Source organism: Corvus kubaryi, unplaced genomic scaffold (assembly GCF_017639235.1).
Source record: "Corvus kubaryi isolate FWS band 111438036 unplaced genomic scaffold, C.kubaryi_AGA036_p1.0 37385, whole genome shotgun sequence".
In the NCBI taxonomy this organism is placed as follows: domain Eukaryota; kingdom Metazoa; phylum Chordata; class Aves; order Passeriformes; family Corvidae; genus Corvus; species Corvus kubaryi.
In genome coordinates, this window is record NW_024581127.1 from 5,106,475 (window position 1) to 5,132,850 (window position 26,376).

A 26,376-nucleotide genomic window follows, 5' to 3' on the forward strand; every position below is an offset into this window, starting at 1 on the left:
TATATCAAGTGAGTTCTTACAGGTAGGTCTTAATTGATATATACATAAGAATGGAGTATGGGGCTACTCATCAAAAATCTGCAAATTCCTTTTCCAGGAGCAGTAAAAACCTGGGACATGGTACATAAAGAGATATGCCCTGAGAGACCCTGAAGAGACAGAAGCTTTGAGGACCATTCTTCTAAGAAACATTTGGATTGGAGAAAGCTGAAAATGGGTTCTTTAATGAGCCTCTATTTTGAAATCATCACTTGTAGATAAAAACAAAATCCACATTAATATTGGCAATAGAGAAAGAATTCTCATTATTTATCATTTCTATTAATAAAGTACAATTTAAAACTGGTCTCTGCTATGAGTTGAAGTCAATGTTTTATGCTATCAGTGACTGATAAAAAAAATGGACTGCTTTCCTTCATTTGACATGCCTCCTAAGTCATAGGTAGGCAGCCAGCAGCTCTTGGTTATGTGAGTATAATTTTCCAAAACTCAGTGAAGTTAGACGAAACTTCCACTAGGAAAACTGAATTGATATGGCCAGTTGAATTCACTCACATTTTTTTTATTTAGTGTCAAGGCATTACCTCACCTTACTATTTCATCAGAGACAGGATTTCCTAAGAGCTCTTTTCAAACTGTAGAATCATTTAACAGGCTGATTAATCAGGTGTTCAGACAGTAGCTACAATTTCTGTTCTCAGTAAAGACCTGACATCCCTTTACACCAGTTTGAGACTAAATTCTCTCTAATCCCACCTGCAGCTGCCAGCTGAAGCAATCAAGTCCTATGTTGTTTATAAGGAAATGGTTCCTCCTTTATATGGTGGGTGATAGCTTAAGTCCTTGCAAACAAACTCATGCATATTCTACTTTTCCACGACAGCTTGAACAAGTTAATGTAACTATAATAATTTCACTGAATTGTATTTATCCATGCCTGAATGTTAACATTATAACTAACAAATAACATTATAACTAACAAATCCAAGATATACTTTATGATAAAGTGCAACTTCCTCCATCCTTTGGAAAATACACTATTGTGGAATGGCACTGTTTTGTCAGCATGTATTGCCTATATCCCATTTTCTGCCAGTGTTTATGAATGGAATGACATTTGGATTTTAAGTAGAAATTTAAGAATGTATACCCTATTGCTTATTGCTGAGATGCACTCCCACTGTATTCTGGCATCAGAAAAAATAATCGTGGTGCTGTAGTAATTATTTCTGCCATGGCATGTAAGAATAGCATTAGTTTATGCTTCAAGCTTTTCTCCCTTTCTCAAATGGATGATATGGATATTTTATTTTCTTTTCCTTGTTGACATACCTTATTTAAAGGAAAAGAAAGATATAATTCTTGTTCTTTTCCAATACCGAGGTGAATTTATTTGCACTTGATTTTTGTTAGTCAACTTGATAGCAAGTAACACCAACAGTTGGCAATAAAGTGAGTACTTCTATTTCCTTGGAGATAGTAGATGTTAGACTTGACCGTGCATGAGACTAAGCCTCATTAATGATCAGATCTTGCTGTTAAATTGAAAAATTACTTCACTTGTACTTTCTGTACCTTTTGTGGGGATATGTAAATTTATAAGCAATATATCAATATCAATCAAAAGTCTAAGGTGACATAGGAAAAAGCCACTTTGGTATTGATGTGAGTGACTGCAAAGAATTCTTTAAACTTTTTTCTTCAATTTTTTCCCTTTTAGTCTGAAGAATACTTTGTCTTCCTCTGATCAACCAAAGAATGAGGCAAACAAGTGAGACTGCAAGCGGTGCATTTCTTTTAAGAATGCTTTTTAAGAAATCCTTTTCTCAAGCTGGGCGTTGACTGTTTATGAGCTGAAACCAGTGTGTGATTAAATGAAAGTATCATGTTAGGAATGAAATAGTCTTGTTAAATGCTGCAAGGTCAGGATCAGACATTTAAAAAGAGATATTTTTCCCAAATTGTCCCAATCTCACTGGATTTCCTTTCAAGCTGCACATATCCCATGGATAGTAAATGTTTTCTGTCTTCACTTACGCATCTTTAAGATGTTTGTTCCCCCACAGAAGGGTAAAGCTTAAGTAATGCTCTAAGGTCTGAGATCCCGACCTGAAAGATGCCACAAGAAGCTATAAAATATTTATCTTTGCTGTGCAATCTTTGTCAGTTTAGATCATGTTTTTGAATTGAAGTTATCCTCAATGAAACCTAGTTTTGGTTTAGAAAAACATGTGATTTCAGAGCAAAGAGCAGGAACATGTCAAAAGCAGTCAAGTTCTCTGATACTTATCAACAGCTACACTTTCTTGGAGGGAAACATGATAAATGAAAATTCTGCACTGCCTTCCAGGAAGGGTTCAGCTCCTCTGAAGAGGAACATAAGTTCAGAAAGAATCACTGATGAGCCAAGGGAAACATCTGTGGTTAGTTAACATGGTACGGATTAAACAGAGTAATTGCAAGATGATGATAATGCAACTAAATTATTTCAAACCAGCATTTTAATTAAATTCCTTACAGCGAAAGACTTGCAACTTCATAATCTTGCAGCATGTAAAGAAACAATGGAGAAGAAGAAAGAAAAAACAGATGAGGGGTTTTCTCAGTCAATTTCTTAAATCATTGTTGACATGTTTACAGTTTGTACCTACATGCATACTGACTAGGGGACTGTGTGCTAGAAGGACCAATATGTAACTCAGCCTTTTTTGCACCCAGGCCATTATAATCCTGTCTAATGGCTCATTGTTTGCTTCGTTTAAAATACGTATCTATTGCACAAAAGGCTTATTTTACCCCTGAGAAAACTATTCTTTTTTTCTCTATTTTGCTGGTGTTGCAACTAGTTCAGCATCCTTAATCTGAGATGAATCTCCTTGGGATGCTGCTGGACAAAAACTTAATGTTCTGAATGCACTTCTTTGCTTGTAGTACTCTTGCTTTACATATACATCAAGATTTTCTCTGTTTTTCCTTGCCATTTATAATCTTCTTTTCCTATATCCTTTGAGTTCAGTAATCACTATTTTCTGGGGTTTTTTCGACCAGCTGAGTGATGGTCATATCCTAGAGCTTCCAGGACTCAAGACGGATAGAGTTACAGCGCTTGCTTATTGCATCAGCTGAACGGCAGTGCCCGTTTTGGGGAGTGTTCCCAGCCCATTGCAAATGAAAACTGAAAAATGCCCTCAAACTGTGATGAAGATCTGCTCAGCTGGTCAGAGCATGGTGCTAGTAGTGCCAAGGTTGTGGGCTCAATTCCTGTATTCACTTAAGAGATGATCCTTGTGGGTCCCTTCCAACTCAGAACATTTTGTGATTCTGTAAAAGATGTTCAAATGAACACAATTAACTACTGCGAGATAGAGTTTGAAAATTGTTCCTGACCTGTTCCTGCAGCTCATCTGAGGCACTGTATTTCACTGAAATGTTGTAACTGAACCTGATGTTGGAGTCTTATGATAAAGAAAGTGAGAGTTGGATGGAGTAAGAACAGTCCAGCTGTTTCCCCGACAAGCTTTCTTGCTTGTCAAACGAGAGTACCTAATACGATGAGAGGTGAGCTGAGGACGTTTTTGACTAGTGCATTTTTAAATCCACACAGTGTTTGCATCAGAATTCCCACTTATTTATCCTTTTCAGAATATCTCAAAACTTCTGTTATTTTCTTCCCATTTAATGAAATGTTCTGCATTACTGCATCTCCCTTTGTGTCCTGTCCTCTGATGAAACTACTATGCTGGCGATGGCAGATTTTCTCAACAGATCATCAATAACAGATTGCACTCTCCCAGGAGGAAATGCAATTTGGATGTACTGTCACTGAACTTACATCAGTCTTTTTGTGGTTCGTGCATGTGAATGCTACTAAAGAACATGGTTTTACAGGGCACATATAAACACTCATTTGAACTTACCCATAACATGGCTGTTGTCTGTTTTCTGATGATCATGCTTATAGACAGTTGAAGATGGTTCTTTATTTGTTCGTGCATAGCATTAACTTGTTGTTTGATATTTTATAGTAATCGGCTTATTTGTTAACACCTTTGAATTTAATTCTTTTGTATGTTGATGGTTAATTCAAGTTGCTGCCTGTTCTCTGATACACCTGTTTATTTTGTATCCTAAGATCAAAGGCAGCACGAATATGGATACAATGAATGTAATGCACAATTTCGTTATCTGAAAAATTAGCAAAGTGACTGCACGGAGTTGTAGAGGCTAGAATCTTTAATTTGATGAAGAAGGAAGGGCAATACAAATATACCCCCGTCTCTTTCTATCCAGAGGCATACAACTATAAACAATAAAACCTTTCTGTTGGCCCTGTATGCATCCTTTAAACATTGCAGGGCCCTGAGCAGGCAGTTCAAGGTTAGCATGACAAGTGACATACAAATAGCCTGAAATATGGCATTTAGCTGTTTTGTGGTGAGATACCTTGGCTTGCTTAGACAGTATGTTTAAGAAAGTTGAAAAACAGTAAAAATTTTAATCCTTCCCCACAAATCAGTCTGCTATAAATTGATTTGTCTAATGCCCCTCTATTAAGGTAAAATTTTCAAAAAAGGCAATAATTTGTCATCAGTCCGGGCTAACTGGCAAGATCCCAGGTGACAGAAAATTAGCAAATGTAATGCTCATCTACAAGAAGAGCTGGAATGAAGATCCAGAGCACTGTCAGTCTGACCTTAGCACCAAGGAAGGTCACAGAACAAATTGTCTTGAGTGTGATCACATGGGATGTACAGAGCAAGGGGATTGGGACCAGTCAGCCTGGGTTTATGAAAGGCAGGTCCTACTTGACAAACCTGATGTGCTTCTATGACAAGTGAGTGAAGGAGAGGCTGTGGGCGTTGTTCTGCTGGACTTTAGGATAGCGTTTGACATCATCTTCCAGAACATTCTCCTGGAGAAAGTGGCTGCTCATGGCTTGGGAAGGTGCACTGTTTGCTGGGTAAAAAACTGGCTGGATGTCTGGGTCCAGAGGGTGGTGGTGAATGGAGTTAATATCCACTTGAATTTTGCTGGGAATGAGGATCTGCTGGAGGGTCAGAGGGGTCTAGATGAGCTGGATCAATGCACCAAGGGCAATTGTAAGAGGTTCAACAAGGTTAACGGCTGTGTTCTGCACGTGGGTTGCAACAACCCCAGGCAGTGCTACAGGCTGGGGACAGAGTGGCTGAAAAGCTGCCCTGAGGAAAAGGACCTGGGGGTGCTGCAACAGCAGCTGAACATGATCCAGCTGTGCCCAGGTGGCAAAGAAGGCCAAAGGCATCCTGGACTGTGTCAGAAATAGTGTGGCCAGCAGGAGCAGGCAGTGGCCATTCCGCTGTGCACAGCCCTGGTGAGGCCACACCTCAAGAACTGCGTTCAGTTCTGGGCCCTGCACTACAAAAGAGACATTGAGGTGCTGGAGCTTGTCCAGAGAAGGGAAACAGAGCTGGTGAAGGGTCTGAAGCACAAGTCTTACAAGGAGTGGCTGAGGGAACTGGGATTGTTTAGTCTGGAGAAAAGGAGGCTCAGGAGAGACCTATCACTCTCTACAACTGCCTGAAAGGAGGTTGTAACCAGGTGGGGATCCCCGGTAATGAGTGATAGGATCGGAAGAAATGATGTCAAGTCGTGCCAGGGGAGGTTTAGACAGGGTACTAGGTTATTAACCAAAATGGTTGTCAAACATTGGAACACGTTGTCCAGGGATGGGGAGGCTGAGCAAGGTTCTTACGTAGCCTCTGTGACTCTCACTTTCTTTATCATAAGATTCCAATTCCCAGCTTAGAGTGCAAATTTAAATAAATATTAAGATGCCTAAGATTTCTTTTTATTCCAACATCTAAATGATTTATTTCACTTTGTTTTTTTTTTTTTTTGAAGCTCATCATGTGGAAAATAATTGCAGATTGAGTGAAGTAAACTGCAATTTGTGCCAAAGAGAATAGAAAACCAAGCAATGCTGATAATCCTGGCCAGGCCAGAATAGCCCTTGGCACTTGATGGTTGAATTTAATTCAGCAAACCCATTATTCAACTTTCATTAACCCACAATGAGAGCAGAGATTTGCAGGAGCCATTGGCATTTTTCTATTATTTTATTAAATTGATAGGTTCTGGTGAATGAGAAGTGCCTGGTATTTTCGCTGTTGCATTTGTTGCACTACTTCTGGTTTAATGTAGTTGTACCAAACACTATCAAGAGCTATTTTGACTCTAAGACAAATGACTTCTTTAATTTCATATTTGCTCTTGTACTTGCATATGAAGTCTCTTGTGTTCTGCTCCCTACAGTTGTTGAGAACTAAGATCAGATGAGAGCAGTCGGAAGCGCTTGGAGCAATCTGGAAGAAGCAGGAGAAGATCCTGGAAGTCAATAGGGGTTTTTTAAGCTTTGTTGAACCTCTCCTTCTTTCTATCCCATCAGCATTCCTTTCTCTTCTAATCTAAAAGTCAAAGCACTGAGAGTAAAGGCTCTGAAGGCAAGTATGGCCTAATACCACAAACACAAATGTTTATTGCCATTTGAAATCCTGTCGGATAACAGAGCTTGAAATTTTATTCTTGAAAAGAATGGGGACCTGTTTTTCTACTCAAGACTAAGAACGAGTTCATGTACACTCCTGAGAGAGCTCTCCTTTCCCCAGCTGAGTCCAACTCAGACTTGTTCAGCTGGAGATCATGATTAGCTCACAGGTGGAGTACTTTAGAGTGATCTCTCACATTGCAAGTCCCATCCTGGACATTCAATGTATTCCTGATTCTTTCTTTATTTCTTTAAACAGGTAATTTCAAACCACTGTGCTTTACCAATGTCTAGTAATGTCCAATTTTATGAAAATGTGAATTTCCTAAAAAAAAAAAAAAAAAGGTAATGTTTCCTAAGCTGCTTATAACTGAATGCATACAACAGGCATGCTTTAATTTCTCCACTACAGCATGCTGACTTGCCAGGCAATGCTGATGGAGTAATTATTCTTCTTGGGTGGTTCAAGTTCAAAACTGGCTTTAAGTTTTATAGTACCACCTGAGGCATGCAGTAATGATACCAATATGCACTGTCTGGACTATATTATTCCTCGATTGCTGTATTTTTGCTTTATGCCTGGGGAATCAACAGATGAGAATTTGTTTCAAAGTTCTAACCCATTCTGAGATGTTTCTTTATATTATTTTAAATTTTGTAGGTAATGAAATCCTTGGTCTTACTACTGAGAACACTTTAGTTATGCAAAATATTTAATTTTTATTCTTAGTTCTTGCAAGGACTAGTAATATTCAAATAGCATGCAATAGCAGCAGCAGTCATTTGGGAGTAGAAACCTCAAAATGGCACTTGGAAAAAGACCCCAAAATTAAATATAGATTGATAAGTTATTTTTTGAGCATTGATTGTGTCTGAAGGAACAAGGTGATGTTTTCAAATTTAATTGAAACTCTGAGATAGCCAATCTGAGAATAGACAAATTAGATTTATTATGATGATGATGCTAGTATTTTACAGTCTATTGAAATCAGTACTTTTATGAGTTTAATGTGGATCTAATGAAGAAGAGGCTGTTGGAATTCACATTATGTTTTCACCATGTGAGGTATGCCTGTACAGCCCAGTAGATGAGCAGTCATCTCTGGAGAGACCTGTGTGGAGGCAGGGCTGATAGGATCATAGCGCACTGCCTACAGACAATGCCAAATAAGATGAAGCAGCATAGGAGAATGCTGTGGTATTCCTGGAGAGGGGAAGAGACTAGGAAAAAACAGCAAAACCACCTGGGAGAGATTATAAGAAGGGGAAAACTGCTTGTTTAGCTTGGAGGTCTGTCTAGATGTGAATCTCATTTTATTTTAAAGATATGATTTCAGATGGAAACTTTGAATGTGGACTGTTGATTTTGTGCTGAGGGATTGGTTGAAAGTGTTATTCATAAAACTGGAAGAATGTCATTATCCAATGAATGGCTGTTACAGAGCAACAAACTTTTACACGGAAGCTTGGGTGAGGAGGAACTCAGGCAAAACATATAGTGAAAGGATCAGAAGGATATATGAAAAGGAAGTTTCTCACCTGAAGAAGGGTCTAAAAACCTGGACAAAGATAAGAGAGGCAGGCATTATTAAAATCTTGTTCAGATATTTGTCTCTGAAGGCTGCAAGAGTAAAATTGGAACTGTTAAATTGGGGGGGGGGGGAACTTTTACAAGGCAGAATGGTGAACTGCTGAGTTTCTTCCATAGTCTCCTTGTTAACATTTGAGTTCTTTTCCCCTAATACAGTCTAACAGAATTGAAAGATATTTGGCTGAAAATTGAAAATAATGATAAATGTCTCTCTCCACTTCCCCTGATGTTTTTGGTAAAATTCTATTTATATGAAAGATCTGAAATGAATTCAGGATTTGCTGATGTCAGCTTCCATGTTTAGTGCTGAGCTAAAACTTTATAAGCTAAATGTTATAAATGTTATATATAAAAATAGGCATAGAGATGCAATTGTTAACCTGTGGAAAAAATTCTCTAGAGGAAGTTCTAAGTCATGAATACCTTTTAGGAGCCTTTACATTGCAGTATATAGTATATATATCCACTGGCAGAGATAAGCTGGAGTAAAGTAGTTCCTTCTGTGAACTATGTCAATCTCACCCCAAGGTTTTCAAGACTACTTGTGGTAATTCTCTTGGCCTTAAAAGTTTGCTAGTAGCTACTTTCCTGCAAAATCATATCACCTGATGCAGTATTCTCTAAGGATGAATTTCTGGAGATTTTACATCTGAACATGAATTATTTCTTTCACTTTGCTGTAGAGCATCTCCCCATAGGCTCTAACTGCTATTACATTTTTATTTGCAGTACAAATGAGACAAAGTCTTTGTACAAAGAACCTCATAAAACATAGCAAAAAGAGAAAGAATCCTGGTTCTTTATCCTGAAAGGTCCTGGGAGCACCTCCAAAGAGAGTGAATTCCAAAGATGGGACTTTACACTCATGCATTGCACCTCATAATTTTCAGAACAACCAAACCAAGCCTCTATGTTAATCTGCTTACTTTCTTCAGGTGTTATGTCACTGAAACAGTCCAGTTGTCACTAATGTTTTGCAATATCTCTTCTGGGCACTCAACATCTGTTTTGGCCTACAAATATCTGCTCATTTCCTAAAATGAAATACATCTATCAGACTCTTTTGGGTATGACAACATTAATATTACAGAGTCAAGCCTTTTGAAGCAGAAAAACAAATAAGCAAGCAAACCCCCATGAATTAAGACACTTTGTTCAGCCTTAATTTGTCTCTTGTGCATAGGCACAAAATAATCTTAATTGTCTGAACTCCCAGCCAGGAAGCCCCATCCTGATTCCACAGCAGCTTTCAGCTCTCTTCTGACGAAGTACTGGAGAGGAAGCACAGGGCAGTTGTATGATCACTAGAAAATCTAGTGGCTATTGCAAATTACAGTATTATCAACATCAGAAGAATAAACCAGTGATAATCATGAGGGACAGCACGGAGGGCAAATACAACCCTCACAATCATAGCAGTTTGTGCTCACAGTTATGGCCAACCTGAGCCTTTGCTTTTTGGGGAGTGCTGGCTTTGAGCCTGTCTTGGAGCTCCCTCTGGTGCTTCACTGCTCCAGTGCAACGAAGAATTAAAGTCATGACTGATGTCTACAAGAAATGGCTGTTTTGGAATGAGTCTCCGTAAAGAGAGGTAATTACAACAAAAAGTCTTTGCATCCTCAGATTTAAATGATTATACCTGAAGGAGGGTCGATTTAGATTAGATGCACAGAAGAAATTTTTACAATGAGGCTGGTGTAACACTGGAACAGGTTGCCCAGAGAGATGGTGGATGTCCCACCCTGGAAATGTTCAAGGTTAGGTTGGATGGTGCTCTGAGCAACATGATCTAGTTGAAGATGTAACTACTTGTTGCAGGGCTAAATGACATTTTAAGATTCCTTCCAACACAAGCTATTCTAAGATTCCGTGATTCTATGATTCTATGATTTCTTACATTAAAAAACATTACAATTTAAAAAAAAAGTATTTTTGCATTTGCTTAACAACCATTTGTTATTTTCAGGTAAAAAACTGAAACATTTCAATCTCAAATTGTAGTATTAGAAACTGAAGCTGTAATAAACCAATATCTCACAGTTATGATACTGAAGACATACATTCATCTTTTCAGCTATGTTTAGTTTTGGGCCCCTCAAGACAAGAAAGACTTTGAGGTGCTGGAGTGCATCTAGAGAAGGGCAATGAAGCTGGTGAAGAGTCTGGACCACAACTGTCATGAGGAGTGGCTGAGGGAGCCTGAGTGGTTTAGCCTGGAGAAAGGGAGTCTCAGGGAGGACCTTATTGCTCTTTACAACTGCCTGGAAGGAGGCTGTAGCAATGTGAGAGTTGGTCTCTCTTCCCAAGTAACTAGTGTTAGGACAAGAGGAAATGGCCTCAGGTGGAGCTTTAGATTGGATATTAGGAAATAATTCTCTATGGAAAGGGTGGTTAAGTATTGGAGCAGGCTGTCCTGCGAGGTGATTGAGTCACTCTCCTAGGACACATTTAAAAGAAGTGTAGATGTGGCACTTAGGGACATGCTTTAGTGGTGGACTCAGCAGTATTGGATTAACAGTTGGATCCAATGATCTCAGAGATCTTTTCCAACCTAAACGATTCTATGACTAATATAAGAAATACTTAAAATAAATTACTGGAGTTGCTTTGCTCCGATTTCATGGTTTCTTCTCTTTGTACTCTTTTTGGACTTCATTGATTTCACAAAACTGCTGAACACTACAAGGCTCTTTTTGATATTAATGGCTATGGAGTGAGTGCAAAACTGTCTTCTGTAAGTAGAACACATTGTAGAAAGTTCAAGAAGGCTAACAAAGATATTTCTTAGTGCACTAATCTGAGCTCAATTAGTCTCCACTTAGTGATTAAGAGGACTTTGATTTCTCTTCATGAAGCATAATTTTCATTCAATCAATGTTGTGAATCGTTTGGCCTCATTGACAGACAAGACAGTTTTTATGAACACTGCCACAGCTTGCTTACTCTTTGCTTTTTGTCTTTTTGAAACTGTCCAGTTTTTCCAGTGTGATGTTAAATAAAGAGAAATAATTTGCAATAATTACAGCCAAATATGCTTCTATTTGATAGATGAAAAGAGAATTTTGCTGCTTCTTATGGGACACATTATGTTGGTATCTGTTGATACAAATCAGTGGGATCATGTATTATGAACTGACATTTGGAGCAAATCTAATTTGTACATATTTGTTGTTTTCTTTTCTTTCTTTTTTTTTTTTTTTGGCAGCATTAAAACATAAAGTATCTGTTGGTTTGTTGGTTTAGATGTTGGCTACACGTTAGTGATAGTTGGAATATTGAAAACCTCTTGCCAAGGTAAATAGTTTTCATCAAAGTGAATTGTTATCCAAGAATCTGAACCAGCAAATTCTTTCTGCTAACATTCTAGAATTCCTGGGGAAGAACAGTGAAACCTGCATGCAGAAGGAAACAAAAGAAAAAGAAAAAAAAGAGTGAGAATGATGCTTTTGGCAATTCAGCTTGCATTTTATTATTCTCTTGTCAGCTTGAACCTGTAGATATTTCTGTCAGTGTGCCCATTTGGGCACCCCATTCAGCCTGTCAAGTCCTCTGAACTTCAAAAACAGCTTTCAGAGTGCCAACCATATGTTTGGATCCCACCTGCAAAAATTCAGTTAAATGAGCAATGGTCTCTGGAGAGAGAACTGTCTGCAACATGATTTATTTTGAATACTAAGCCAAATGCAGTGTAACTCTATTGTATTGGCAATGCAATCTTATCCTATAATATTAAGTATACAGGAGAAAATCTTGCTGTAAGTCACATTATTATTGAGGAAACAATACGTTTTTGATAATATTGAATTTTAACGAAGTACCCATATAAAATCTTTCCTACTTTATATTGGCATGTGCCAAACCAGTGTACTGAATTTATCACAAGAGACACGGTAGCTTCTGTGTCCCATGCTCGTTCTACTCTATCAGAATGGCTGTGAGAAGGACAAAACCATTTGTCTTTTCAGTCATTTTGCCTGGTCTTCATTGCTGAGACATAAATCTGCTTATCCCCTCAGAGGGGCTTGTAGCTGACTGAGCAGACAATATACAGTCTTTTATCAGAGCCACAACAGGACCTTTACTTGTAGGCTTCAGCTGCTGGTTGGAAGTAGGCTTCTGTTTTTCTGTCTTGCCAGTTGAACAGGGAAGTCACAGAATAGCAGAGGTGTTAAAAAGAACCCAGACAAAATAAAGTCCCCCAAACTCCTAAAACAGTTCTTACTAGAGAGGAAACACAGTTCCTACTAGAGAGGAAACACAGTTCCTACCAGAGAGAAGAAAAAGTAGCATGCCTTGAAATGAAGGCTGGCAGAAATCTTGAGCCCTGCTGCTAGAGCTGGAGGGGGTACAAGCCTGCTCTGGGAGGGAGGTAGGGAAGTTGGGGTTGAGTCTGAAGTTGGATGTTTCTGAGGAGTCTTAGCTTGGACTTGAGAAGTAAATGTTTTGCCCCTGTCAGAATAACAGTTTTATCCTCTAAGGTGCAGAACACAGATGCAGTATTTGAGAATGATCAGATTGCAAATCCATCCATGAGCTGGCCAGTCATTTTCTTTATGTGCAGGATTTTTTGCTTGTAACTTCCTTAGCAAATTTCTGTTTCACAGTTAGGTTTTGAAGTTGCTACAATAAAAGATGTTGATTAAGGCAAGTCTGACTTGCAGTAACTTTTCATGCTGACATTTGAATTATATTCAGTAAAGTTATATTCGTGAAATATTTTTCTTGTATCTTAGGTTTTATGCCGACCACGGGCAAACAAAAATTTTCCTGTTGTTTGTTCTGAACTGCTGTTTCACATTTTGTTTAGCTGTAAAGCAAATGTGGAACATGATAAAGTTCATTGTGGGGAGTTTTAAGAAAATAATTGAATAGTGCTCCCATTTAATGCCTACTGCATTCTTTCTTGGCTGTTGATTTCTGGTTCAAGCTCTTTTGAAAAGAAAGTCATCTGTCTTTAGCAGATGTGGCTGAAGAGTTAGAATTATAATTGAAATTGGACTGGCTTTACTGGACATGGTGGCAAAAAAGTACTTGTACTTCAAGAAATTAATGGCATAATCTGTCACAGAATATGCTATTTTACCTTGCAACTTTTCCAGCTTGTTCTGCTAAAGCTTGTTCTCCTTCCTATTACCTGTAAGATTTCCCATTTTCTTTTCACACTGTGGGGAGAAGTCATCATATTTGGTGTATGACTCCTCTGACCTATTTCAGATCTTTCTTTTAGGGTAAGAGGAACATGCTGGTGCTTCCAAATGCTTAAAGCCCTTGTACTTTCTTGAAAGTTAAAATAAATAATACAAATTTTTCTATAATGTACAAATTAGCAATACAATACATACCCAAACACTTTTTAGTGCTTACTAAATTCAACTTCATCTGAAACTTTTATCTGGAAAAATATTTTATTTTAGGCTAAATATCAATATTTCAATTGTATGTCTTAATCTGATCCTTATTTCTTTTAGGTAGTTTGCATTTTTAAATACTGGAATGCAGTTTGTATAGTGACATTTGTTTAAGGAAAACTTTTCATCATTATGCACCACATATTTTCTGTCCAATTAATCAGAATTTAAAGAAGATACTTGAATTTTGCTTCTTTGGAATAGTTTTGCTTCCCATTGGTATTTCTAACCTTGCTTACAAATGTTATTTTTGTATAACAGGGCCTAGAACATGAGAATCCACCTCTCTTCTCGCTTTCTTAAACTTAAGCATGTAAAACTGCTCTTTCTGTTGCTTCTTTTCCTTCTGACTTTGTCAGTCCTGATGCTTGCCTGTTGCATAGTCTAAAATGCAGTGGAAGAATGGGGAAAAACTTATTGTAAAAAATGTGCATGTAATCTGCTTTTCATCAAGATGTCTTTATATATCAATGGCAATTGATTAATAACTGGTGTTGGTTTTTTGTTTTGTTTTGGTGTGGTTTTTTTTCCAAAGTATTGATGGTGGTAATGGTAATTCCTGTGACAATGATGCGTAGAGAACACCTTGGGATGATATTACAGGTACTAGAGCTGATATCTCTAGTGCTCAGTCAGCAAGAAGGACTGGAGAAGAGATGCTGGAAGTTATTCTTTTCTTTAGCTGGGAAGTGAAGTAGTGGCACAAGGGACATTTGAACCTCTTATTGAGAGTGTCTCTGCAGCCAAGAAAGCCAACAACCCTGCCAACCTCAATGATTCTGTGATTCATTCAGATCATCTGTAACAGATAACTTTTTATATACTTCATATACCTTTAAGCACAGATGCAAACAATGGCAAACTTATACATCTATATATGAATGAAGAAATAATCAAACAGATGCATACAAGATGGTCAGATTTACTTCAGGAAATTATTTGTGAATAGGAGAAAAGCTATTATATCATAAAACATCCCCCCTCCCAGCCCACAGCTCCAAAAAGAAAGTATAATACTGACTCTTTCCACAGTGGCCTAGATGTCATATTTAAAAAGAAATTATCCAAAATAAGAATTTATAAATGAAATAAATGCTAAGGAAGACATTTAAGTGGGGTTAAAAGAGATAGTCAGTGGGGGTGGTTCAGTCCCTCAGACTAACAAACCATCAGCCACTTTTCTGTGTGGGTAAGATGCAAGGAAAGATAGTTTAAGTTAGTTAAGCCTTAGTCTGCTTATTCACAAAGTTGTTTATTGTTACCTATCCTAAAGTTTTGCTTCTGGGGTTTCCTTAATCTCTGTTTGTAAATATAATCCAGAATTAAACATTTGCACCTAATTTTCCCAGAGAATGCCTGAGGAAATTGATGGTGTATCTATAATCACAGCACGGGTGGATGGGGCTGTGTGAATGCTCACCATGCGGTCGCTGCAGCTGTGCATTTCATTTCCTGTAGCTGGCATTGGGATAGATTTTTATTCGCATAACGGATTTATATTGTGATAGATTTTTAATCCCATAATAGATTTATGTGTGGTGAAATGCCAGCTAATCATTAAGCACAGTATGTGCTTCCTTCTTGATTGCCAAGTAGTTCATTTCCTTTGAAACACACCCTCACCATGCATGTATTATTCATGCACAATTGTGCAGGAGAGAACAAGTCAAAATCTGGAAGTAAGAAGGAGCTTTAGCAAAGCTGAGCAAAAAGCCTTTCCATCTCTCTTGTAACTGTCCCCCTCTTTCTGGTCTAAGAAGTGTGGAAGTAGGGAGTTGCAGTAATGAAGATTATACCAAGAGTTCCTGTGAGCCAGTAATTGTCACTTGTTTCCAAGAAAACACGATCACATAAATCCTTCCAGGACCACAAGCAAGATAGGGGAATTTCCACAGAACTGGGAAATGAAAGAGCTTTGTCCACTTTGTGGGCTTTAAATCTGAAAAAATATTTTTGCTTCTTTCCACTCACCCTGATTTTAATGTGAGATTCTGTAGACAAAGGTGTATACAATCTATAGGAAACTTTTCTCTAAAGCAAATTAAGGCACCTTAAACCAGTTATCCCATGGCTTAAATGCCAAGGAACTAGAATTTCTGGAATGCAATGCTTCAATAAATAAATTCAGAAAACTGGAAATAATTTGGAGTGAGATATTTGAAATGTAACCATAGCTTCTGAGCAAAAGGTCAGCGAGGTGGTGAGAATTCTTCCCAAGCCCATGAAACTGCCCGATCTTATCCATAAAGCTGATCCTTCTTGCTTAGCATATTAAATAACTTCAAACAAACCAGCACTGTCAACCCAGATTGACCATGACCAAAAAGGATTGAACTAGGTTTTCAATTTAAGAAAAATTGGTAATGGGTGTGATAGGATATCCCCTCAGAGCCCTTCCCTGCAGCCTGTTGCATCTGCTACAGCATTCAAGGCGAGGCTGTTCAGCCAAGGTGTCTGTGTGATAGCCCTGCTTGAGGGGATGCTTACAGCAGATGGTGTAATGGCATTTGCTAAATCGAGGGCTAAGCACTTTCTACTCTTTGACAAATGCTGTGAGAGTGCTATAAATAAATCTTTAAGTAGCAATAGCTTTGAGCTTTCCTTCTCATTTATCCATTTCTGATCTGTGCCCAGATATCTGTAGACCTGCTTTGTGTGTGTAAAACAAAGCCTCCTGAGACTCCTAAATGCTGCCCTTGGTCTTGGCCAAAACTGCCAGCTTTCTAATAATTCCTAATGAAAAGTCAGTTAATTACTGAGTTCTATTAAATTTCAGTTGCATCTGGTCAAAACATTAGAAACAGACACATAAGGAAGATGGCAGAAAGTAGACTTGGAAAGAGGGACAAAATACAACATTTAAAATCATCATTCTGAAATATATGTAAAGTTCAGTTGAATCTCACATTCATTTTTAGGAAGCCAGTTGCTTGCCAGTTTCTTCCTTGTCTTTCACTGTTTAAAATTCTTATGAAGTAAAAATACCTGTCTCCATATTAAAATACTTCCTGTGTTAGAAGAGAGCTAAAGGGACTTTAACAGAAATACCTGGAAATAATACAACAGCTCTTGAAATCTATTTGAGCTAGCCCATCTGCAGTTGGATGCAATGTGCTGCTTTATGGATGCCAAAAATAGACAAAAATTCTCAACATAAACCAGAGGTGAGTGCCAGTATTCCAAAATGAAGCAAGATGCATGAAACATTTAATTACCATTTTTTGAGACACAGTGTGACAGGCGGCTCTCATTTCAAACAAATGAGGATAGGCAAACAAAAGAGGTTCAGTTTCATTCTGTAAAGCCAAAATATTTACAAGTAAATGCTCAGCCACTGTGAAATGTGGAGCCCATAATGATTTCAGTATCTGTCTGCTTTGTAGCAACCGTTTCCCTTAAGAAATTCTAGATTGGAAAACTGAATGTTTATGGGAAAATATCAGATACACCAAAGGCTTATATCACATAAATTCATCCTGTGTGGTAGGTCATTTGCTGGAACAGAAAGTGGGTGAAGAAGGCATCAAGCCTGAGAAAATCACAGGAAGAAAATGGATCAATGACCTGTCTGTCTAACAATTACAGTGTGGGCTCTTTTGCCCTTAACACAGTAGGAGATCTGGCCCAATATCAGCGGATACTGATCTGAATGGGCCTTCACCATGATCCATTGTGCTCTCTGTTAGATTTACCAGTACAGACAAAATCTCTCAGTGCTACTGAGCTTTAATTTACAGATCTCCTGGTGTCAGACAGCATGGAAAAAGAAGGAAATGTCTCCATGGCTACACTTGTTCTGTTGCTAATTTTTTGTTTGGATTTTGAAGTAGCAGAGACAAATTTTGGATCAGTCCTAAACCCCTGCTCACATCATTGGGATCACAATCAGCTCCTGACAAGTAATGGAGCTGAAGTGCTGCAAAGGTGATGTGCAGCTGCATGTCTTGATCAGCAGATTGAGCAGCTTGGCTGGACCTGAGAAAGAAGATGAAGGCTGGAGGCCCAAGCAAGTGCTGAATGACGGAGGACTGTTTGAGGAAGGATTAGAATCTTGAACTTTCTCCATGATCCTAAAAGCCAAACAGCAAACAGGCAATCCTTAAGCTAGAGAAGGAAAACCTGACAACAAGCAGTGTCTAAAGCGCGTTTAAGATCTTGAAACCCCACCTTCTCAATGCACAATAGAATGTGTGAAAAAATGTGAAATAGACAGCAAGTGCCAAGTAAATTCACCAAAGAATGAAAAATTAAATAAATAGTTTAGTTAACAAAATAAGTTAAAATATGTAGAAGCAGTTATTTTATTCTGAAAGGAAGGGACAAAGTACTGAAAAGTAAAGTGAGGTAAGGCTAGATTGGATCACTACTAGTGAGGAACTAGGGCTAAGAGAATGGGAGAAAGGCATGGAAAATATAAGGATTAATGGTGTTGAGTGACTATGTCACAGAGCAGTTCCACCAATGAACATTTTTACTCATTTGTGGATAGCCTTGGGAAGAGAAACTGTTCATCCCCAGGATTAGGGAACACAAGCATTTTAGAGCAGGATGCTTTATATGTCCTTGTTGGTTTTATCAACTCTAACTTCATTGAGTAAGAAGGCTCCATGGGGCAAAGTTAAATTTTCAAGACCCTTGCAGCTCTCCAAAACAATATTCTACTCCCAGTCTGGAAAAATATTTGGGCTAAGTTTGTTACCCAGTCAGAATCATCTAGGGCTATTAATGTTGTCTGGCACTCAGATGTTGGTTTAGGTCTCTGGTTTCTTCTATATGTTATAATTTGCTCATTTTGTGAAGATGTCCCACACAGTTTAGGGATTCTCAATGGTTGTAGATAACTATTTAGGCAAAATTGAGCTGTTCCTCTTTTACATCCATTTTGGTCTCTCTGTGGCATTCTCCTCCATGTTTAGCAACAGTGCCTGAATTGCAGATCTCATTTCCCCCACCTCTCAATCTTATAGTACATTCCTAAAAGTTGTCTTATTTTTACTTCTTTTAAAGTTGTTTTTTCTGTACTGCTGCACTTGGAAATCCTCTCATTCTACAGAGATCAGCATGTTCATCATCAGTGTCCAACCATGAATGTGCTTCTTCCACAGAGTCCAGAGGTGAAGGTGCCCCTAAGTAACCAGTCCCTAACCCAGCATGGTGCTGAGGTGGTTTGTGGCACCCTGTTTCTACTCTCTCCTGAAACAAACCGTGGCAATTGTATGGGTTTGGATACTGCTCAACAAGCAGTGCTGTTAAATGGGTTCTCAAGAAGTAAAGCAACTTCCAGAAGATTATGGAAACTCCCTTATCAGCAGTAAAGGATGATGTTAAATCATGCACAGGCATACATAAAAAGAAACCCCAGAGATTAGGTTTTTTTCAGAGTTTTAAAGATTTTATATTTGAGTTTTCCCTGAAGAGAATTATACCACTTTGTTTATACGCACTCACATATATATACAAGCATACATGCATACATATGTACATATCTATACTAGAAGGACTTAGATACATTTTTATTGAAACAGTATCCTAATACCTTGCCAGTCATTAGTACAGCCTCTTAAATTTTAACCCAAAAAGCAACATGTAATAATTGCACATCTTCTGTATGGTTGTACTCTGAGTTTCTAAGGAGATCCTACAGAAATAAGTCATCCATGTAGGTCATCCCTGCAATGTCTGAATCTTTTCTTTACATTTAGCTTATGATTACAGCCTGAATTTTTTAGACAGTTTGCTATCATTTCTGGATAGGACTGAATCAGGCCATTAATGTATTTGCTCTGTACTGGACAAAATTCACACAGGATATGGTAGTAGCCATATTTGTCACGGAATCTTTTAATATTTCAAAGTGAATTTAAGATGGGAAAGGAAGCTTACCAAATGCTCTTTAAATATATACAATTTGATGGTCAAGTGGTAAGGGAAGGTCAGCCTGAGGAGTGGACAACACTTTCCCAGATCCTTGTTAGCTTCCCCTTATTTATAAAATCATCTTATGGAAAAAAAAATCCATGTTTTTAATATTGTACACAGAGGACACCGCTTGCACTGGTGTAGTGCAGCAGTTATTTTATCTAAATAATAGATATTACTGGGAAGTTGCCACTTCTAGAATAATCCAAACAACCTCTTGCAAGTTAAGAATTTTCCCCAGAATTTTACTTTCTGTCATTTGCCAAGCTAATAAAATGACAGCTTGAGGAGACTGTCAACTTGCCATACATATTCCTAGCTATGTCCTGCATATTTAATTTATTTCTACATTTCAGAATGAAAAACAGGCCAATAAATCATTCTAATGTACACAGATGTGGCTAAGATTACGTCCTGTTCTCTACTATTTCTTTGCATGCTCTGATCTGGATTTATCTTGACTGGATTTTTTACTTATTTCAAGTGATTTAGGGGAAATTCCATGCCTTCACATATGTTTGCAGGGTTCCTAGAACAACAGAACTTTAAACGTGAGTAGAGCCCTAGGGCATTTTTCCTGACTAAATATGGACTTTTATGGTCAAACTAATGTACTTTGGAAAAGTGGGTAGACAACTACATTATATCTTACTGAAGAAGGGGTTAACATTTGGGGTGCTAATTTAAAAAAAAAAACTAAAATAAACAAACACCTCTTCTCCCCCTGAAAAAATCAGCATGAATATACCAAAAAGAGGATTTTTCTCTGTGTAAGCAAATCCCTTGGAAGCAATTCTGCCTGGATAGTTCTGTGGAGAAATTAGGTCACATTTGGCTAACATCACTTTATTGTCAGGGTAACCTGCTCCTTTGGCCCCTCTTGCTTGCTGTGTGTGTCTGTGTATGGGTTTGTGCGTGTATGTGTTTGTCTGCATTTTTCCACAAAGGCTCACTAACAGCCTGTGTTGAAAATCCTGCAAAGGAGTTGATTTTTATTTTTTCTCTTCCAGTATCACTGCAGGTGCTTTAGAAAGACATGGGCCAGAAGGTTACTGAAGGCTTCTTTGATCTAGGCATTCATTTTGGTTTCTTTTTCAAGGAAACCTATTTTCAGTATAAAAGATTGAGAAGTGCTAGGCTGTTTTGCAGACTGTGAAGTCTGCGCTGTAGAAAACAGCCTTCCAATAATAATAACTGTACAAAGTCATTTCAAAGTAACCTCCTATTATCTAGTCAATAAGGAACAAAGATCAAGAACATTTGTTTTGGTTTTTGTTTCTCAATCTGAAAGAAATCCAGAATTTAAGAGCTCTTTGGTCTTTTCAAGAACAACAAGTTCGCATGTGATTTAGTCATATAGCTGCCATAAAGTTGTGGTACTGTGCTTTCTTAAGAGCTCTGTTATCAGTCTGATATTTAAAACATCAAAATTAATGCCATGGTGTTGCAGATTATTCCAAGATCTACACACAACTTCAGAAGATGTCAACTTTTCCTATGTATTAAGTACTTCTATGAGTGCAGCCAATGCTAAATTATTTGTGATTTTAAAACAGTGAGAAATATAGTGCTCTCAACCAACACATCAGAGGTGTACAATGTTCTGAATAAACGATCCCAGTAACGCATGTATAGACAGCAAGTAAGCGTTCACGTAGCAAGCTGTGTCACCTCACAGAACAAAATCTGAACTGGAGACACTACAAGATGGCTTTGTGGTTGCACAGACCTGGAGTTAGCCAGGGCTGGACCAGACCCTAGCACAATTTGTGAAACAAGGAGCCTCAGCTTTTAATAAAGGCAGTGATGCAGCTCCAGGGTCCAAATGCAGCTCAGCTAACATCTGAAAGGGCTCAAGCAAAAATTAAGGCAATTGAGGTGGAAGCAAAACTCATTGAGCTTAAATTTTAGCCTAAACTGTGAAGGCACTGACATTTCAAAACCAATTAACAATAGTATTTAATAAGTTGAGCTAATTGGTAGTATTGTGCAAATGGAGAACAGAAAAGAAGGAGAAAAAGTTCTGGGTAATGTCAAACTTATTAGCATAGCCTGAAGTGTTTTAAAAGACTGAGGAATAATTTTAAAGAAAAAATAATTAAGCACATGGAGGTAAAAGGAAAATAGGATAAAATGCAATATTAGGTTACCAGAGACTGATCTTGAAGTTCAGCCCAATATTTTTCTTTAATAAAAATGGATTTTTAGACTAGAGAAATACAGTAGATCTATCTGGATTTCAGTAAATCGTTTGATATGCTGCCACATAGGAAATTACTAGTTAAACTGAAATAAATGGGAATTAGAAGAAAAATTGCAAGGTGAGTAAGGAGCTGGCTAAAAAGAAAACTTCATGAGTTTTGCTTAAAAGGGAACTCTGAGGCTAAGAGGAAGTACTGGAGGCAGTCATAAAGGATCTATGTTGGGCCAATTTTACTTAATATTTTCAGTAGAAATCATTAACTGAGAAAGAGAACATTGTTTTAAGAGCACCTGTTGATGACCTGAAATTGTGGTTGTCCATGATTGAGGGCCACACATTGTCTTTCAGGAGAACCAATCTGGTTTGCATCCAGGTCTTGTGAGACTGCCTTTCCCAAGGAGAGTCTGGCACATGCAGGACAGGCATTGCATGGTTTTCAGTGGAGGCAGAAGCCATCTCCCATCTCACTGGGATATGCCTGCTCCTCTCCTGCCCATCACTGGGTATGTGTTTAGCAGATCTGAAGCTCCTGGCAGGGTGTCATCTCATGGGGTAGTTTCATTAAAAATCTTCCAAGGAACATTCAGAAGAGCCATAGAGCAGCATTAGCCCAGAGTTATGCCCAAGACAACATGCCCAGCCTCTCAGCAAGGCATATTAACTCCGGCACAGTGCGTGTGAAGGCTTTGACAGTGCTTCTGGGTCAGACCTGGCTTGTGGCTGCCCAGGTTGGCACTGTGACTCAGACATAGACAAACCCCAAGCTAGTTTTGTTTGTTTAGCCTACCAAAATAAGGGCTGAGAAGAAATTGAATTATATGATAATTGCAGGACTGGAATTATAGTAAATTGTTTCCTTAAGTAAAAGGAAACTGAATTTGATACTCCTCCCCATCTTTTGTCCTAAGCTTCTAAGTCATGCCTAACTGACTGTGTGGTTCTTCTGGCAACAAAGCCTTGCCAGGGTGGTCCATGGTCAAGTTGTACACTTAATTAATTCTTAAAGATAGCTGGAGAGGGAGCTTTCTGCCGTCTTTCTGCACCTTTGTGATGCTGGAGGAGTCTCTAGGAGGAGAATTTAAACTGTTTGTGGTCTGGATAGAAGAGACAGTAAGAAATAACTTTGCCAAAAGTTATGCAGAGCTTACTGAGAGCAGTACAAGAAACGCTAAGGGAATGGAATTTCTGCCTGAAAGAGGATGCAGATGTTTTGAGGGAGCCAGGAAAGCAGCACTTCGGTAGAGAGGCTATGTGCCTCTCTTGGAAAAATAGAGAGTCATGTATTGGTTTTGCATGGCAAGGTTTCGGTACTGTGGGGCTACAGGGGTGGCTTCTGTGAGAAACAACTCTGCAGACTCTGAGGTCAGTGAGGAAGGTGAAGGAGGCCATGCTCCAGGCACTGGAGCTGAGATTCCTCTGCAGACAGTGCTGAGGACCATGGTGAGGCAGCTGTCCCTCTGCAACCCATGGAGGCCCACTGTGGAGCACACTGGGGGTGACGCTGTTTTTCTTTCCAAATAACCATTATGTGTGATGGAGCCCTGCTTTCCTGGAGATGTCTGAACACCTGCCTGTCCATGGGAAATGGTGAAGGAATTCCTTGTTTTGTTTTGCGTGTGTGCACAGCTTTTGATTTCCCATTAAACTGCCTTTATTTCAACCCACAAGTTTTCTCACTTTTCCAGTTCTCTCCCCCATTCCCCAAGAGGGAGTGAGAGAGTGGCTGCGGTGGTTATTTAGCAACTGGGGTTAAACTACGACACAAATGAGGCCCAGGAAGAAGGAGGGGAGGGAAGGTGTTTTTAAGATTTGGGTGGGTTTTTTCATTATCCTACTCCAAGTTGATTGGTAACTAATTAAAGAATTTCCCCAAGTTGTGTCTGCTTTGCCCAAGACTGTAATTGGTGAGTGATCTCTTCCTGTCTTTACCTTGACCCATGGGGTTTTTGCTCTATTTTCTCTCCTCTGTCCAGCTGAGGGGACTGATAGAGTGGCTTTGGTGGGCACATGGCAGCCAGAAAAGGTCAACCCATCACAAAGCAACAGGTAGAGGTGGTTTTGAGGTAACTCAAGGCTTCTAATATGGAAACCCCTTTTAATCATGCTGTTTGAGTCTGCCTAGGAAACATCCATCTTACCCTCATGAATTGTGATGGAGCTGACACATTATCTTCTCTGTCTTTCACAGAAGCTGAGCTTGCTTGAAATGACCAGTTGCTCAGATTTTAGATTCAGCAGTGAGTCTGTCCTTTTCACAGAATGAGAAAAAGCAAGCAGGCTGGAATAGATTGAGCCACAGATATCAAATGGGTGTTAAAGGATCCATAAGCAATTGAGTGGTTTTGGTTTTTATTTCTTTATGAGATTTTACAGGCAGCTGTGAGACTATCATCTTGGCAGAGAATGAAGGGTGTAATGGTGTAGATGTCAGCTGACCCATTGGTAGGGTAAGTTTAAAATAAAGGAAACAGAATAGGCTCTTTGGTAAGAATAGAATTTGCTGCTGCTTATTTTGTAAAGTAAGATGTATGACGTTTCTGGTTTCATGTTGTCGACTTCAAAGTGCTTGGGTCATGTAAGGTTTTATTTCTGTGGAGCAGTGTTGCACAGGCGGGTGCTCCGAGGAAGTATCCTTTCGAACGCAGCCAGAGCAGACTGCCAGAGCAAATGAACTGGCACAGCCTTACTACAGTGCTTTCTCCTTCCGAAGGGTGGCAAAGAGTGTGGGGAAGCAGCTGGACAGATGTTTTTTACATGCTGGTGGATGACAGGTGGGAACTGAACTCTAAATGCTGCGCAGGCTTTGGTTAGAAACTTGCCAGCTTTCCTAGCCAGTCCCTTTCCTGCCTCCTTGGGAGGCATCTAAAGGATGAACTGAGGACTGGGATGCTTCGAAGTTTCCAATTAGCTGGAGAAACTGTCCATCCTGGATGCAGGCATCTCCGTGTCTCAGGATGTGAAGTCTGTGGTGAGTTTCCAAGTGTCATGTCTCTGAACCATTTCTGCTGCATGAATGACCTCAGGTTGAAGGTCACATGCCCTCTAAGTTCCACAGCTCGGTTTGAGCTGCTCTGGAGCTGGTGTTGGAGGAACTCTGGCCAGTGCAGACTGCAATTAGCACAGTAATATCATGGTGGTTATGCAGAAGCCCTACACTAACACATTTTAGACTAGCATTCAGTAATGCACAGCTGTTACTGTTACTATTCACAATAATTGTGTTCAGTCCAGTTGGTGACTGCCAGCAATCTTAGGAAACACATTTCATTTTGGAAACACCTTGTGTTTAAGAGTTTCTGAAACTAAATGCGGCTGGACTTCTGTGAAAAATTTCCAGTGTTTGGCTTTTCCTCCCAAAGCAGGATGAAAAGTATTCTGGTAATTTGGAAATTATCACAGAATGGAAATTCATCTCCCTGCCAGCTCTGTTTATGAACTCATTAATTCAAATGCTCATCTACCAACAAGAGACTTCCTAGCCTTTAATTATATTGGTGCTTTAATTATATTGGTTGGTGCTTTAATTATATTGGTTGTCCCTCTGGTTTTGTTTCCAGAATCTATTTGAGATTCTTTTTACCTTTCCTTACTGTTGGCTATAATGACACTTGGAATGCATTAAGAAACCGTAAGAATGCCAAGGAGTTTGTTTTCTTGTGAGATTATATATGACATTTGGAGAATAACCCTTCAGCTAGCAATCTGTTCCCTCCTCTAAGGAGACCATTTACTTTTGACTGAATTATTAAAAAACACAAACCCCAGAGTAAACAGTAAAGCTGAATGTTTCTTTTCTAGTTCTTCCTCACGAATGTGGTCTTACTTTTAGAATGTTCTGTATGGTGATGCAGACCAGGACCACTCTTCATTCAGTGCTTGATTTTAGGCCTCCAGATCTGAAAATCTTGGCCTGAAGTCGTAAGTATACATTCCTTGTGCACCTTTCAGAAGACAGCTCTGATTTTCTTACTTTGTTTTTGAGTCATTATTCTCTGTGCTTTGTCTTTGCCAAATGTCAAAATATAGCTGTTTCTCTGCTTAAGGGATACATTATGCTAAGTGCACTGGAAAAAAACATTGGCAAATGATATAATACTCTGAAAAAGAGGAAGAAATTTGGACGGTGCTGGGGGGAAAAAGGGGAAAAAAAAAGAAAGTAAAAAAGTAACCTTGCATCATACTGCTGGCAAATTTTGTCAAGCCAACAGCCAGAGTTAATATGGCTTTACTCTCAACAAACCTGCAGCAACAGTTTCACTACACTGTTTATGAAAAGCTGAGCTAGTCTGGAAGGCATTATATGAAAGACAATTCTAGGAAAAAAGGAAAAAACCCTGTAACCATTGACAATGCTCATGTCTGAAACCTGGTTTTTGAATGTACATTAGAATCCATAAAAGTAAACACTGAAAAATGGAGAGAAGGTGTTACTTCCTGATTTTAAAACAGTAATACACTTTCTACTGTAGCAACTACTAAGTTTGGTGACTATCTCATCTATGCATCCACACAGAAGGAGAGAGCAAGATCCTTAAGATACATGTGCCTCTGCACATGTTCTCTTTTGAAAGCTGACATTTCTAGTCTGAGGTAACCAGTTATTCCTTATTCCAGAATAAGATTTTGAAGGCAGCCTTCTGCAGTCCTGCAGCCATAGCCACCCTTTGCAACTACAAATGCAGCAGCATCCCTGCCACCATCATGCAAAGGGTTTAGGAGAAGTAGCAGTTGT